The sequence below is a fragment of the Miniopterus schreibersii genome (genome assembly GCF_964146895.1).
Source record: "Miniopterus schreibersii genome assembly, chromosome: 15".
NCBI lineage: Eukaryota > Metazoa > Chordata > Mammalia > Chiroptera > Miniopteridae > Miniopterus > Miniopterus schreibersii.
Genome location: NC_138115.1, coordinates 11,297,996 through 11,316,124, shown reverse-complemented (window position 1 = coordinate 11,316,124; position 18,129 = coordinate 11,297,996). Strand labels below are relative to the sequence as shown.

General features: G+C 43.3%; 1 protein-coding gene across 5 annotated transcripts in view; it reads right to left on the bottom strand.

The window, feature by feature from the left end:
* Nucleotides 1-18,129, bottom strand: part of FHIT (fragile histidine triad diadenosine triphosphatase) — a 1,252,819-nt gene that overhangs the window by 749,850 nt on the left and 484,840 nt on the right. The window lies entirely within an intron of this gene.

Below are 18,129 nucleotides of genomic sequence, written 5' to 3'. Positions count from 1 at the left end.
TCCCTATTTCATTAATTTCTATTCTGATATTTATTTCTGTCCCTTCTGCTTTGGGTTCACTTTATTCTTCTTTTTGCAGTTTCTTAAGGTGAAAGGAGAGGTTACTGATTTACAGCTATATTGGTGTCTATGGACATTTTCCTCTAAGCATTGTTCCTGCAGCCTTCCAAGTTTGGGTATATTGCAACTTCATTTTCATTTACCGGAAAGTAGGGCCTTTTTGTTTGTTTTGTCATTTCCCTTGTGATTCCCCCTTTGGCCCATTCGTTATTCAGGAGTGTGTTGTTTAATCTCCATATATTTGTGAATTTCCCAGTTTTCTCTATTGTTTTGCCATCCTACACTATCATGGCCAGAGAACATCGTTTATATGATTTCAAGCCTTTTAAATTTTGGACGGAGGCAGGCTGTGGTTAAATGCCACCGGCTCTTGCTATTCTTACTAAGGTCTAGTAGATTTTCTTAACTATCACTTCATTAGCTGTATACTGTTAGGACCATTCCAGGGGCTTTAAATAGTTGGGTTTCTTTATATAATTTAAACAGTTATGGTTGTTTTTCTGCGGGACAGGTCTGTGGAGCTCCTCACACTGTCATTCCAGAGTGAAAACCCAATAAACTTCCCGTTTAGCCTCTGAGATATAGAGGCTGCTTATCATCGCAGCAGAACCTAGCTAGTGTGACAAAAGCAATGCCTAATACTAAGGTAGAATTGAAATAAACACATGTAAATAAAATAAAATAATAAAATAAAAATAAAGATTTGCCGAATCTATCTTTCTCTGATAAGTTTCTTGTGCGATAAAACCGAGTGGCCTTCGCTGGTCAGATTCCAGAATAATATTTTTCCTGTTTTTCCTTTGTTCCTTCTGTTGCTCCAACTGACAGCTGCAATGTGTCATGTATATGCACCCCTCTGATGAGAAGACCCAAGTTGCTTCAGGCTGTTTACTATCTTTACTGTATTGCCTATTTAAAGATAGCAGTGTACCCATAGTGAAAGCAGTAGGCTATGTATTTTAGGCACTGCTGCATTCCTAGATCCTAAGACAGTGCCTGGTTTGCCCGACACCTGGTAGCTGCTCTAAAAACATATTTTTTGAATGAGTTATAGTATCAGGAATGCACTCCTGTTCCTTTGTCATACTGGCTGCCCTGGGGGTGGAAGTAATGAGAGGATAGTTTATCTTACAGTATCTTTCAGAAAGTATCCTCCTAGAGACTGGTTCACACTGGGATCTACATGACACCTGTGTCCTAGGGGACTCTCTGTATCAATAAAATATGCCAAGAGTCTTCCAACTAGGAGGTCTGACCTCATTTTAAAGTTATCTCAGGAAATCCAAGGAGTATGTTCTTGTATCTGACTCCACAGAACAGAGTGTGGTACCCATCAGTTTTGTGGATGAAAAGCAGTTTGAGGAAGCTGACCCCAAAAGATGCTGCTGAAAAGAAGGCAAATGATTCTGAACAATCAGCTCACAGAAATGCCCAGCAATTCCCTGGAAGATCACAGAGGATGCAGGCTGTCCTCTTATTTAGAACTGAGAGAACTGGGCCTCTTCCCAAAGCAGTCAGAGCCCTGCCCTGAGAGAACACGTCTAGATGGCGTATTATTTCAGAAAGTTCCTGAAATCATAAGGATAAAATGATAGCCTTTCTGGAAGCTAATTGTGTTCTCGACCTAAGGTTTTGGCTCAGTGTCCCTCTGTTTTGTTTTCCCTTTCTTTCTTTCTTTCTTTCTTTCTTTCTTTCTTTCTTTCTTTCTTTCTTTCTTTCTTTCTTTCTTTCTTTCTTTCTTTTCCTTCCTTCCTTCCTTCCTTCCTTCCTTCCTTCCTTCCTTCCTTCCTTCCTTCCTTCCTTCCTTCCTTCCTTCCTTCTCTCTCTCTCTCTTTCTTTCTAACCCTCACCCCAGGCCATGCTTAGAGAGAGGGAGGGAGAGAAAGAAACATCGATGTAAGATAGAAACATGGATCGGTTGCCTTCTGCATGTGCTCCAACAGGGGATCGAACCAGCAACATTTTGGTGCACAGGACAATGCTCAACCAATGAGCCACTCCGGCTGGGCTCAGTGTCCCTCTTATGTGGAACCTTGGCACTAACGTCCACCTACTTAGTGAGCCTCATGCCAACCTGACCTGCAGGCTCTGCCAGGACCCTTGCCTGCTCGCCCAACCTGGTCGCTTGAGCCTTGCCAGGAACTTTACCTCACCTAGGTCTCCAGCTTTCTGGTCCTCCCTCGCACCTAAGATCTACCCTCTCCTTGTCCTATCTTGATTTCACTCTGCTTTACACGGAGTAGTTTATTCATTGGTGAATTGGGCAGTTCAATGAATTCATCCACCTCCTGCGGCAGTCCCTGTGGGGGTTCTGTGACTGTGTGTCTTTAACTTTTTTGGAAAGTAGCCACACCTCAGATTTCACCCTCACTTTCCCCAGGTCATTAAAAAAATGAAATAAACTAAAATAAAAGTCATTCCAGAAAGAACTGGGAAAAATACAGCTCCCAGTCTTTGCCCTCTTGGTATCAGCTTTGAAACACCTGGCCAAGTACAGCCTGTGCTAAGTTTCAGAGAAAAGGCAGATAACTTTGAGGATTTTATTTCACAGGGGACAAAAGATAAAGGTCTCTGCCAAGTTGTCATCAGATGCCTAATGCTATTTGTGGTGGGTGCTGGAGGCTTCTCCTCTATAGACCTCTTGAAGATTAGGTTTCAGATCTTTAATTTGAGGAAAGATTTACAGCTGTGAAGAAGTATAATATCATTTTGATTTGGGTTGTACTAGGCTGGGGAAGCCAGATTACATTTGTATGAAACTGTGTTAGAAGATATGACTGAAACCACCAAAATCAAATAAAGAGAAAATTTTCCAGAGAGCCTAAAAATAGGGGCCTGCCTTTCCCATGCCGCACATGGTTTCACTAACTATTATTCTGATTTAGATGGAGAGGATCCAACGGAAACTCAGAAGGCAGATGGCAAAACTGCCTGTGCTTGGCAGACCTATGCATTCGTCAGTCTGCCATCCACCTAGTCCAGGGGAGGGTTCCCTGGACAAAGAAAAAAATTAGTTAACCCTCGGAGAAGTGAGGAAGTTAGCAGGGGGAAAACTCATGAAAAATGCCCTGCTTTCATCCTCTGAGGCACTGTCTGATTCAGCCTCAGAGAAATCCATCCACGGTCTCTGAAGTTCAGCTGGGCCTCGGTCCACCCACCACTGCCATATGCCACCCTGTGTGTGGGTCACGCAGCATCCCCCAGAATGTGACACACACAGAGGACAATGTTAAAGCTATTTTAAACCCCGCTCTCTTCATTCGCATAGCAAACAATAAATGACTTTGGATACCACACAAACCCAGCTTCCTCTGGATGAAGCAGGGAAAGAGGTGCTGCTGCTCCCAATGGTTTGCTGAGGGCGCCTTCTCTGGCTTCTGGCAGGAGGTCTCCCCCCTCAGGCACCGCAGGGTCGGGGGAGAGGGTTTCCCCGCGAAGCCCGGTCAGCATGCGCTGCTTTCACACCTGCACGGCCCCGCAGGTGAGTAAAACATAACATCGGCCTCCGCGCAAGGCTCAAGTTGGCATGACATCCCCAGCGAGCTCGACACCTTTCGCCTTCGCAGCGGCAGGTGAGCCGACTGACCAGAGCACGGCAGGGGTGTGAAGGGAGGGCCTCTTCTCCAGACGTGGGTGAAATGGGTTTCCTCGGCTTGTACAGAGGTGGCGAAGGCAATAAGTAAAATTCCGACCCTGACTTCAGGTATGCTTCACCGGTAAGACTAGCCAGCCAAAATGCATCCCAAATCTCTCCGATTGCTCCAAAGGACTCCTTGGGATAGTTTATAATATATTCTACAATAAGCTAATAGCCATAATTTCTCCCTAACTCCAAAACCACGAGGACACCATCTTAGTTTCTTTAGCTTATTCCCAATTAACAAACAGATCTTAATGTAAATAAGTCTTATTTCTAAAAGTCAGTGCCATCTAGAAAAGAGTTAAAAACCGAAGGTCTGTCTCTTGAGAATCGGCTCATTTCCCTCGCCACCTTCTCAGACAATGTAACAGAGGCTCCTCTGGCCCCTGAGAAGACAAGCACGGCCTCTTTAGCCTCTGGCACTAGGCAAGTCACCACGACCCAGGACCTTGAACTCTGACACTGAACTCCTCCAGAAGCGGGGGCCTGGTACACAAAGGGGGACGGGGGCCCAGCTATGCCGCTGACACGTGACTTCTCTGGGCTTCAGTTTCTTCCTCTGGAACATGCAAGTGTGAATTAAGATAAGCCTGAAAGGAAAGTCGATCTCTAATTTAAAAATAAATAAAAAGGCCTTTAACTCGTAGGAAGGAAAATATGCTCGAAATATCCTCATAGATGGTGTATTAACCAGCTCAGGAAGGCAGTGTGTGTGGAGATTAGGAACATGGGATATGAGTAACCCCACCTGCTTCCATGTCCTGGCTGCACCATTTACTAGCTGTGTGATCTTGGGCAAATTACTGAACCTCTCTGAATCTCAGTTGTTCTATCTGCATAAGAGAAATAATAGACACTTCTATATGACAGGACTGTTGCAAAGATTAAAGCAAATCATACACGCACGTAGAGCTATTAGCACAGTGCCCGGCCCCACCATAAACACAAAATGAACATTAGTTATTATTATTAAAAATACAATTAATAATACTTCTATTTAAATACAAGAAAAGTAACATTTACACATTTGGAATATTACCTGAGAATCTGTAAAATCAAGGATCAATATGAACCTATGAGGCATGCATTATGTAATATCCTTTGGATTAATACAAGTTGCCAAACAAAGTGTTCCAAACTTAGAAAACCTCTGAGCTCCTCTGCAGTGGCTGTGGGCCATCGTGGGAAAGGGAAACTGCACTCCTTCATTCCACAGAGCTGACCCCAACAAGCCTGCGCCTCCCCAGGAACAGTCAGGCAGCTAAAGTGGGCCAGCCAGGGCCAAAGGGGCGCACACGCACATGCTGCGGTTTCCATCTGCGCGGTGTGACCCGGAGCCCAGCTTGCCTCTGTGGACGCCCAGCCTAGCTGCCAGGGAAAGGTTTCAGGCCCCGGGGCGCCCCAATGATGTCCGGTTTGGTGCAGAGCTGGGGAGCACCTGGCCTTACGCACAGGCTTTCCTCACAGTTCAGCAGTGTCTGGGCTTTAAACGATTGTAACCTTCCTTCTAGGTGGACACAGGCCGCTGGGCTCTAAGTGGAAACCACTGGACTGAGTGCCTGGGCCAGTTTCAGGACCCTGGGTCAGCATCCACTTAGCACCATAGCCTTGGTCAAGTCCTGACTTCTCTGAACTTTACTTTCCTCATCTGTAAAATGGGCAAAAGCTAACTTCGGTGTGTTCTGGAGAGATGGGCACATCCCACGTAACTGCTTGACGCTGGTACTGATGTGTAAGGCTCCCCTCGTTTCTGTCCTGAACTGAAGCAGGTTGTCAATCTCACTCTCACACCTCTCTCTAGTTAAGGAAAGGAGGGAGGGAAGGAAGGGAAGTTTCCAAAGCGAACAGATGCAACAAGAAGGGAAAGAAAAGGTGCCGCCACATACACGGGTAGAGCAGTAGGCTCCCCACAATGTATTATCGAATGTCTGCTACGGTAATATCCCTGGGGCGCACCGAAGGACAGCAGCAGCCCGACGCTGGTCCCCCTCTCGCAGATGAACGCTTCCATCGGGGACAGTGAAAGGCATCGCGCGTCTGAGAAATGGGAAGCGGCGGGAGCTGGCCTGGCCCTTTCGTATCCCGGCAACCACACCGCTTTCTCTCCCCTGTGACCGGGGCTGTGTGGCCAGTGTCCCCTGATGGCCTCAGATGAGCAGCAAGATGAGAAACCGCTGTGATCGATGGAAAAGGGGAAAGAGCTTCAGAGGCCCGGAGAGCGTCCAGTCTCGTTTGCCCTGCGCGCTGCTTGTAAACACTGGCTTTGGCTGTGCTGAAGGATCAGCAGGATTCATTTGAACTTGGTCACTTTCGCACTCCTATAGGTAAAAGGTTTTCACTGTGACAACGTTTTTAATGAGCAGGATAATTTGGGGGTACTGCAGCAGGCCTCAGGCATACAAACTAAAACGCTATCAGGCAGCCATTACTTTCTCTTTTTTCTCTTATCTATAATGCAATTCTTGGAGTCAAAACTATAAAATTTCTTACAGATTTTTTCTTATTCAGCCTAACTATAGGGTTTGTTTCCTTTGAACGATCATTCTAGATTCTTTAAAAAGCCAGAAGCACCACTTATTTTCCTTTTATTGTGAACATATAAAGGTTAAAGGCTACACATAGCCTGTCCCCAGTAAAGTCATCAACAAACCACATCTTGCCAAAGCCAGTGGCCAATCTCTAGCCTCTGTCCATCAACCACTTTGCAGTATTGGGCAGTTAGCCATCCCTCCTTCCTGAACATTTTTTTACATATAAGCCCCCTAACCACACTACTCTGTCCCCCCACAACTACCCATCCTTCCACCACTACTTGTCTCTCCACCACTACCCTGCTCTGTTTCGCTTATTCGTGGTTTTGCTGGGATAGGAAACCGTTTTATTTACTTTTGTGTGTGTTATCTGACTTCATCCCTTGTGCCTAAGGAGGAAGTTCCTGGAACATCACAGGCACTCCACAGATATTTGGTGTCTGACCCTTAGTATTTACATGTGAGAGAGAAAGAGACTAGAGCTCAGAGGAGTAAGGCAACCTATCTAAGACTGAGAGGAAGTGGCCTAGCCAGGACAGGAACCCTGGCCGCCCAAGGCTGAGCCCATGCTCGGGACCATCACACCACAGACAAGAGCCTCAGGGTAAATGTCCCGGAGCAGGGTTGCTGAACTTTACTGTATAGGGGCAGATAGTAAATATTTTTTGCGTTGTGTTTTGGTCCTAGAATTCTGTGCGGGCTCACTTAAGGTTTGTGGAATGAATGAATTTACCTCCCTCCTCCAGACAGCAAGATCCTTGAGGGTAAAAACCAGCCATAGGCACCTCCTGCTGCTAAATAGTCTACTTCTCACAATGGGGTGGTGGATTAATTCCTGTGGATTCCTACATTTACCAAGAGGAGGCTGGAGCCGAGCAATTTCTTTAGTTTTTTAGGTTTTTTTCGTTAGAAAAAACTATAAAAGGCTCAGATGATGCAGAAGTTGAGCAATCTGCATTACTCTCTATCCAATCAGGAGGCTTTCTCCATCTGGAGAAAGAAAGTCCCCCGAAGTGTGAGAGAGAAACGACAGCCCTCTCCCGCTGGCCCCCTCCACCCCTGCCCCGCTCAGGCCACCTTCCGCCACTGCTCGGAGTCGCAAAGGGCTGTGACGCCTTCGCGGCCTGAGGATCCCTGACGCCGCAGTTCAGGAGGCGGTTTCCTCTTGGTCTTTCACTCAGTTACCCGCAGAAAGGGGCATCCTGCGACCTCCCTTCACCGGAAAGTAAGAGAGAGAGCCAAGCGGTCCCTGCCTCCGGGTTCTAGAGAAAGCTCCCTTTGATGGCACCGTCCCCTTCTCAAATGCCAAGTCATGGGACAGGCACTTTCCTTTCCCAGGAGGGGTGCGTTTTCCTGGGATCCAGCTGCTCCCTGGGAATCAGACAGGGAGAGAGAGAGCAGAAGGAACGAGAGCCCCAGTTTCAATCCTCCCAGCCACTGCAAAGCCCCCCCCCTTCATGAAAAGCAATTCTTGTCCAGGGAAAGGTGCTTATGACAAAAACGTAGTGAACTCAGCAATATGAGTGGGAAACATGGATAGAAAACATTTCAATATGGCCATTTTGACAGCACCACTGGGAGGCAATCGTTTTGATGGTGGTATGAAACTACCTGGGATTTAGAGAAATACCTAAGTGAAAGTATTGGATCAAGAATGATAATTTATATTTGCCAGTTTGCTCGCTTTTGCCTTTCTCCTTGAAGACAACCGCCACACCTGTCCTGATCACCACTGCATCTCAAGTGCCCACCCAGGACCCCACACACTGTAGTTATTTAATGAAAAAATAAACTCCTACTGCTACAATGGCTTCTACTAGTAGCATTACTACTGCTGCCCAGGGCTTACACACAGTAGGTACAAAATAATTTGTTAAAAAAATGAACTGCTGCCATCACTACCACCATTATTGCTATATAACTACCACTGGTCCTGTCACTACCCCTATTCCTGTCCAAAAGCCAACGGGACAAGCATTGTGCCTGGGTTACTGCAAACCTCATCCCATTTTACAGATGGGAACACAGGCACAGAAGACTTAAGTCGGTCCCTACGACAAGCGTGCCACACGCGGTAGAACCGGAATGGGGCTGTTGCCATGAGCACTCCCGGTGACATAAACCAGGGGAAACGAGGGAAAGACTGAGGGTGAAGAACAAGGTTGTGCTTCGTGCCTCTATTTTGATCTCCTAAGCATTTCTTTACATTGAAAGGAACCAGGGATCCTTAAAGAAAAGGCTGAATCCAGATCTGGGGCAGAAAATGGACACGATAAGCTAGGAAAGTTTGTCATGGGAGGCCAACGAAACCAAGCATTGTCATGTCAAAAGGACTTGGGACCAACCTGACAGGGGCCCCCACTGGCCAAAGACAAATCAATGTCAACATAAGAAGGAACAACTAATGTGAGGGAATGACGTATATCACACAAAAATTCATCCGCTCCACAATGGTATTTAAAAATACCACTGGTCACCTTTTAAAAGTTGTTAGAATACCAACGCATAATTCAGAAAGTATATAAGTAAAGGGAATGATTTACCGACCTTTCCTGTGTGGTTTGCATTACAAGGTAACAAACAGTAACTGGAAGTTCTTCTTTATAGAGGAATCACAGCTAATAAGAGCAAGAGGACGGACAGAATGAGAAAAACCACGACTGTGAAACTCTTAATAAAATAATGGGTCCATGCAACTATCGATTGCCGCAAAACATTGCCTTAATGCTTAGTGGAGAGCTTGACGTTGAAGGGATCAGACTGGCAAGGCCTGAATCTATAAATCAATCCTACCCTAACAAAAAGTGGGATGACCAGACATTACGTCAGTCATTCCCAAACTTTACTGCACATTAGAATCCCTAGGGGATGGGGGAAGGCTTTTAAAAATACCAAAGTTCAGGTCACATCCCCTACCAATTAAATCACAACATCTGGTAAAGTACAGCATAGGGAACATAGTCAATAATATTGTAATAACTATGTATGGTTTCAGGTGGGTACTTGGAATACTGGAGGGAACACTCTGTAAAGTATATGACTGTTTAATCACTATGCTGTACACCTGAAACTAATACAAAATAATATTGAATGTAAACAGTAATTGAAAAATAAAATTTAAAAAATCACAATGTCTGGGGTAGGAGTCAGACATGAGTATTTTGGCTTTTGCTTTTTAAGAGATTTCCCAGGTGATTCCAGGGTGAAACACAGTTTGGGAACCATCGCATTTTGTGACTCGTGATGTGCAGCAGTAGGACTTATGCAGTGCTCCCTGTGATATGTTATTACCTAACCACTTGTAAATCTAACTAAATACCTACTAAAAATATAAGGAGTAGAGAAACATGTTAAAGACAATACGAGAAAACACGAGAAATTCAAAGTGTAAGGTGTTCAACTGGGGGGGAAAAATGGCCCATTTTTCAACAAACAAATGGCAACTTTAAAAATGGTGGTAGGCTAGGGGTGGTGAACACACAATACAATACACAGATGATGTATTACAGAATTGTACCCCTGAAACCTATATAATTTTATTAACCAATGTCACCCCAATAAATTCAATTTTTAAAAAGTGGTGCTAGTAGGGAGGACAGGGCCTTTCTTAAAATCTATCCAGAAGAGTTATGTTTCTGGCTATGAAGAAGTGACTTGTACCACACTAATCCTCCCACAGAAAATAATTATAATGCTGCATAAAATAAACAATAAGGCTGGCTACTTGAAAGCATCGCAGATCCACCAAAGCAGCCAGGACTCAAGCAGCCTGGATTCTGCAGAGAAAGCAAGGCATTGAGGTGAGCTCTGTATTTACAGCACTTTCGGTCCTAAGGGTATTTGTTAATACCCATCGTGGGGATGTACACCAAGTAGAAGGTAGCAACCTATAGCTTGGCAGTTCCTCTGAGTTGAAGAGATATAGAAGCAGCAGTTAGAACTTGAGAGGCTAAGATTTGAGAAAGAGGAACCATTGAGAAATGAGCCCCGCATTCCCAATGCAATTTTTCCTCAAGACATTTGCCAAATTCTAAGCTACAAATGTGTGGAATAAAAGGCCAAGAAACTAAGTAACAATTAGTTTCAAAGAGATTAAAAACCTAAGGAGCAAATTTTTCAGTAAGACGGTTGGGAGACAAAAATTGAAATTTAGGACCTGCTAAGAATAAAGGGCCAGGTTAACATCCCAGATGTTCAGGTGAGAAACCCTAAAGGCCTGAGTTGTTAGGACAAATGGGAACTAGTCCAAGACACAACTTTGAAAAGGTGCATTTCTTGATGAGATCAACATTACCAGCTTGTACTCTGTCCACCTGCCAGAATAACAAGTCTCTGGAAGAAGATAAGAAAATCCACATGAAAGGAAACACTAAAAGGAGCTATCGGGAGCTATTTGGGCAGAAGAAAAGATTCCCAATGAAAGCACAAAATGCAGGTTGCAATAAAGGGCAGCAAAGGAAGTCCAAGCCACAGCAATTAGAGAGGAAAAAGAAATAAACGGCATCCAAACTGGAAAGGAAAAGTAGAACTGTCATTATTGGCAGATGACAGTAAAAGCTAAAGGAATTTATTCATCACCGAACCAGTATCAAAAGAAATGTTAAAGTGACTTCTTTAAGAAGAAAATAATGAAAAGTATGAATAATAAAATAATAACTACATACCTATTAATAATTACTTTAAATGTAAAGAGATTAAATGCTCCAATCAAAATATATAGGGTGGCTGAATGGATTTTAAAAAAAACACAACAAGACCATTACATATGCTGCCTACAAGAGACACAAACTTCAGATTGAAAAGACACAACCAGACTGAAAGTAAAGGGATGGAAAAAGTTATTTCATGTAAATGGAAAAAAAAAAAGCTAAGGTAGCAATACTTATATCAACCAAAGTAGACTTTAAAACAAAGGCTATGACAGGAGACAAAGGACTCAGCAATTTCATTTCTGGGTATGGGTCTGAAAAAACTCAAAACACTAATTAAAAAGACACATGCATCCACATGTTCACTGCAGCATTATTTACAATAGCCAAGATATGGAAGCAACCTACGTGTCCATGTATAGGTAAATGGATAAAGAAGGTGTGGTACATATGTATACAATGGAGTATGGCTCAGCCACAAAAAATAATGAAATCTTCACGTTTGTGACAACATGGATTGACCTAAAGGGTATTATGCTACATTAAATAAGTCAGGCAGAGAAAGACAAGTACCATACAATTTCACTTATATGTGGAATCTAAAACACAAAATAAATGAACAAACAAAACAGAAATAAACTCATAGATACAGAAAACATTTTTATGGTTTCCAAGTGGGAGGGGGTTGGGGGGCTAGGTTAAAAGAGGGAAAGAATTAAAATGTACAAAATGTCAGTTATAAAAACAGCCCCGGGATGTAAAGTGCAGCATGGGGAATATAGTCAGTAACAGGGTAATAACGGTGTATGGTGTCAGATGGGTCCTAGACCTATCGGGGTGATCACTTCGTAAATTATATAAATGTCTAGTCACTATGTTGTACACCTGAAACTATATAATACTGTACGTAAGCGGTAATTGAAAATGTTTTAAAATTTATTTTTAAAAAAAGATGTGAAATTTATGTTGTGTGTATTTTAGTACAATAAAAAAAATTTTTGAAGAGCACCAGATTGGGGATAAATATGTGGGTAGGTTCTCAATAAATATTGATTGTTTAAAGTAATAAAAATGTCTTGGCATGGGGCTGAATTACATGGCAACAGGAACACAGAAGTGGGGGTAGTGGCGATGGCAAATGAATGTGTTACAGGTTTCCTGCATCCAAAACAAATACAGAAAAGACAGACTGTCAGATTGCATTCCCAAGCAGATATAAGAGGCGAATCTTAAATAAAGATAAGAAAGAAGTAAAACTGTCTTTATTTACAGATGACATACCATGTATGTAGAAGAGCTTACAAATCTACAAAAAGGCTACCCGTACTAATAAATGAATTTAGCAAGTCAAAGGACACAAGGACAATATACAAAAATCAATCCTATTTATAAAGCAGCAATAACCAATAGGAAAATAGACCAGAAGTACAATTGCATGTACCATGCCATCCCAAAACACGACATACGCGCAAGGACTTTGTACTGAACGCTACATAATAGTGTAGAAAAGAATGAAAGGAGAACTGGATACACCACATTCATTCATTGGAAGAGTCAATATTGTTAAATTGGCATTTCTCACAAAAATGAATCTAAAGATTTAATGCAATCCCAATCAAACTCGCAGCAGGGCTTTTCTGTAGAAACTGACAACCTGATTCTAAAATTTATATAAAATATGAATGAACTAAAATAGCCAAGGCAATTCTAATAAAGTAGAGCTGGAGAACTCACACTACTTGATCTTAAGACTGACGGTAAAGCCACAGGAATCAAAGCAGCGTATTATTAGTGAAAGGATAGATGAAAGAATCAAGGGAACAGATGGGGAGGGCAGAAATAGACCCACACATAAGTGGCCAATAGGGTTTTTGCAAAGATGCCAAGGCAATTCAGTGAGCGAACTGAATCTTTTTGATAAATAATGCTAGAACAACTAGATATCCATTTGGGGGTTGGGGAAAGAATACTGACTCTTATTTTACACTATGTACAAATATGACCTCAAAATGTATCACAGAGCAAACTTCTAGAAAAAAAAATCACAAGAAAAAAATGTTTGCTACCTTGAAGGAAACCAAGATTTCTTAGAAATGAACAAAAAGCATAATAAACCAAAATTTAAAAGTTCTTAAAAGTCACTGTCATGCAACAGAAGAAAATATCTGCAACATACATATGTGACAAAGTACTTGCATTTGGGGTGCTTAAAGAACTATAATTTAACATGAAAGAAAAAAGCCAAAGATTTAAAGACAAGTCACACACAAAATTCTGCAGATGGCAAATGAGTACATGAAAAGGTTTTTGAACGTCATTAGTCAGCAGGAAATACAAATTAAAACTTCAGTGAGCCCCGGCCAGTGTGGCTCAGGTGGTTGGAGCATCATGCTGTGCACCAGAACGTGGCAGGTTCAGTTCCAGCTCAGGGTTCACACAGGAGCCAATGGACCCAGGTATCTCTCTCACATCGATATTTATCTCTCTCACTCCCTCCCTCTCCACAAAAATCAATCAAAAAGAAAAGATTAATTTTAAAAAATGAAAAAAATCTTCAATGGGATACCAGTACATACCCATTAGAACAATCAGAAATTTAAAAAGTGACCTTCCCAAGGGTTGGCAAGGACAAAGAGCAACTGGTATAGTCATACATTGATTATGTGAATATAAAATGGCACTACCACTTCATTAGACAGTTTCTTTAAAAATGTATGCATACACATAATACACAACTCAGACACATCACTCTGAGGTATTTATTTATCTAAAAGAAATGAAAACATGTCCACATGAAAATCTGTACAAGCAGCTTTGCTCATAATAATACAAACCTGTAAACAATCCAACTATAAACCAACAATGAATGAACACTGAAAATGTAAAATGCCCATGTCATAGAATTCTCCTCAGCAATAAAAGGGGACAAACTACTAATACACACAACCACACAAATGAATCTCCAAATCTTTCTGCTCACTGAAGGAAGCCAGACACAAAAGAGTGTATGATTCAATTTATTAAAAAGTCTAGAAACCATGAAATAATCTCTAGTGACAGAAAATAAATCAATGTGTCTGGAAACTGGGAATGGTGGGAGGGAATGACTATAGGACTAGAGAGGAAACTTCAGGACAACAGAAATATTGTGTGTCTTGATGGTGGCCGTGATACCTGGACGCATATGCTTTCAATGGGCAGTTCATTACATACAAGTAAGATGATTTTTTAAAAATATGGTTGACATTCCCCCAAAACAACCAGACCAAAAGGATGACATGCTGTATGATTTCATTTATGGAAAATGAAGAAATGGGCAAAACCAATCTACAATAATATACAGTAGCTACCCCGGTGGGCAGGTGTACATGATGACTGGGAAAGGCCTGGGGTCCCAGCGATGCTCTGTATATTTATCTGAGGAGTTAGATGGGCTGTTCATTTTGTGAGCATTCACTGATCACTTAGAGTTTGTGTACTTTCATTGTATTTTTGTTATACTTCAATAAAAAAATTAAAAGTAGAGGACTGTTAGAAATTAAAAGAAGCTTAAGAGACATAGCAACCAAATGCAATAAGTGGACATTATGTGGCTGCGATTTGAAAAACACAGCTGGAAAGGATTTTTGAGGGAATGGAGGAAAATTGAACATGGACTATTCATTAGATATTAAAGGATCACTGATCATTTCATTGCATGTGTACTTTGGTTACTTCCAAAGTCCTATCTGTTAAAGAAACATACCAAAGTATTTATAAGTAAAACAATAGGATGGATAGGATTTATTTCAAAATATTACAGGAGAAATGCGCGTGTGCAAGAGGACAGGGTGTTGATTGCCATGAAGTCAGATGGCAGGCTCGCGGGGAGTCCATTATGTTAGTCCATTAACTTTTTACATATAAAAATATTTTCATTTTTATAAAAGTAAAAAGATAATTAAATTTGAGGTGAAATTCAGAGAGGATGTGAAGAGGTTCATTGTGCCTGTTTCCGAAATCCTGTGCTTTGCATTCTGAAGATCAAAACAGTCACAGCATCAAAATGTCCTGCTTCGGAACACACAGGGCAAGAAATTTCTCCGGGGCCCAGAAATATGACAAGAGGGAACAGAATGAAATTTAAGAGCCCAATTAGGTGCCGAATGACAGCCCAGCAGATATATGATGACAAAGAGCGCCCTTCCTTCCTCAAGAAACTAATCTCTTTTGAGCCCAAGGTGAGGAAAATGAGCTCCTACTATCCAAGGGAGTCCCCCATGGTCCTCCCGGTCCCCATCATCTTGATCCGAAGGCCACGCAGTCATTGGGAGGAAGGGGGACAGGCAGGAGCAAGCAGACCCGAGGGGATCAGCTGCAGTCCCGACAGGAAGGAGCCACATTCGTCGGCAACTCTGAAAGAATTAAACGCAGGAACTGCTTCTGGAGGTGCGGGTAGGGTTACAAGTTAGGGATGCCGGAGCCTCACTTGGGACGAGCCCGCAGCAGGAGCTTTGACGACCCCGGGCCAAAATGAGCCAAGGCGGGGAATGTGTAACCACAGCCCGGTGAGATGAGGGTGGGGTCTGCTATGAACTAGAGCCACGGAGTGGCACAGCTCTTCCAAGAAGGGCCCCCGCAGAGAGAATAAACACCCTCCTACCTTCCTCTCCTCCGGTCACTCATCTCTTTCCAGGATCTCCATCGACCGAACCAAACTGGAAGCCACAGCCCTGGGAGCCCAGGCGCTGCGGCACACAGAGCTCAGTCTCCCAGGTCACCAGGCAGAGAAGCTGCCTAATGGACTAGAGGGGCGGGGGATGGAAATGAACCAGCACGCTCCCCAAGGGGAGATCCGCACCCCACAGGGATGCACAAGGGCTTCAAATCTGCAGAGAGAACTGATGGCCACTTGGTAAAAATCTCTAGTTCAGCTGGCCCTATGGCCTCAGATCCTTAGGTAAGATGGGACTGAATACTTCTAAGCCTTTCACAGGAAGCCTGAGAGCAGAGTGCGATCCAATACTGTTTCACAATCCGGACGCAGAGCACTGGGTTAAGTGCTACTCCTGCTCAGACTTGACCTTTTAAAATCAAAACTTTTCTTCCCTAGTAAACATTTCCAAATAGACAGAAAAGCAGAAAAAGTGGGTGCCCTTTCCAGGGGCTTTAACCATTGCCCTGCTAAACAGAATTCAGAGTAGTCACCAAAGGTAGAAACTTGACTCCAGGGAAGGAGGGGAGCACCGCCCTGTGAGGCTGAGGTTGGACCCCTTATCCTGGCCCATCCCGCCCTCCTGGGCTGGCCTCTCCCTGCCTTCCCACCCCACGGGCATCTCCCACCACTCTGCCCCTCACGCTCCAGGGGCATGGGGCCCAGTCTTGGCTGGTGATACCAACTCTACTGCTCCCCACCTCGGGCTCTGCATCTGCTGCCTCCTCTGCCCTTAATGTCCTTTCCTTACTCCCTTCTGCTCTCGCTAACTCCTGCCCCCATCTCAGTTCAGCTCTCACTTCCCAAGGGAAGTTTTTCCAACTTCTCTAATGAGGTCAAGGGCCCCAAGGCACACTTCCGTGGCACCTGGAGCCTTCCTTCATGGAAGCACCTGGCCATATTTCGGTGTGGCTATCGGATAGTGTCTGTCTACCTTGCTGAAGTGTTAGCTCACGTGGCAAAAACTTTGTGTCTTTGCGAATCATCACATTTCCAGGGCCTCATGTGCTATCCAATCGTAGGAAGCTCCCGATTACTGTTGAGTGAACAAGTCTTCTCAACAAGAGAACATTTTTCTTTGTCACTCAAGGGACAGTTTGAGTTCTTTTTTTAAAAAAATATACAATTTTGTTGTTGTTTTTTCCTGAGAATTAAATTACTGAAAACTCTCTATTATCTAATAGTCCCCCTTTTTTTCCCTTATATCCCTTATAAGAAAATATTTAATGAGAGTTAAAAAAAAAATAAGGTAGAAATTATGCTTAAGACTCCTATATATCCAATTTCATCTCATAGTCCATGATTTGTATAACTGCTACTCTAAGAAGCTACTTACAGGCCCTCCAGGAAAGAAAGAATTAACCACACATTCTGGGTTCTATTTACTAATAGAAGGTAACCACATGCTCTAAGAGTTTTCAACAAGGGATTAAACCTAAGGACTTGAGAAATCTCAGGTATTGAGAACGGTGGCTATCTTCTGGTAACTGAGGCTTTATTGGAACTCAAGCCCAGTTTGTTTAGTTTTTTAAGTTTTTAACATATTTGATTCACATGGTAAGCAACAACTCCTTCTATGATTCCCTTATCTGAATGCTTAACCACCTATTTGTTGCTAAAAATAATTTTCTTCAGTCACAAAATCAACAGTGACAGCCTCAGTCCTTCCGCGTGTTCATGCCATGATACATCCATAGTAAGAGTGTCTGCTGTATGTTCTCCAAACCAGAAAAGAACAAATTGACTGGCAGGATACATTCCCTTGCCTCTGTAAAGAATTCTCTCTCATTATCTGACACCTTAAGACTGAGAATCTATATTCTGTCTCTCTGTATGCATGAGGGTGGCTATCAGATGTGGGACAGCCCACCAGCGCTCCGAAAGGTATGCTTCTGGAACATGGCCCTCACCCGCACAGTGCCCGTGGTCAAACACGTTTGGACAATGCCACGCGCTATACATGCACTGTGGAAATTTACAATTACACTAAAGAGTTTGAGAAGTCCTGGGTAAACATGGCTTGGTAAGTGGACTTGTATTTCCAAAACCTATTTCACTAAGAACCAGTTTTATTTAAAATAATTCTTCTTAGAATCCTGAAGATGACGTTTTAGGAAACGCTACGCTGGAGGAGTGATGTTCTAGAATGCATACATGCTGCAAGATTGGAGAACAGAGGTCAGTGTGCTTGCTCTCTGACAACCATTGTACCCACCCCTCTTTCCTTCATAGGTGTCTGCCTCCACCCCTAGTAGATGTTTGTGTTTTCTGATTGCTTTAAACCTTAAAATGAGAGAAAACAGTATGAGTAAGATAAGCACACTGAGCAAACGCCAGTCAAGCTTTCGTCCTTGCCTTTGCGTTGACTCTGTCCCTCTGCAGCCTGGCCCTGCTCCACACTGGAAGCCTGCAACAGGCTGAGGGCTGCAGCGACTTTCCCCTTCTCCTCCAGGCGACACCTGCGGTCCCCTCCCTTTACTAGCTCATGTTCTGACTCTCCCAGGCTGAAGAAGTTAAGAGACAGGAGAGCTCCTCCTGTGCTGCTTCTGTGCTAAG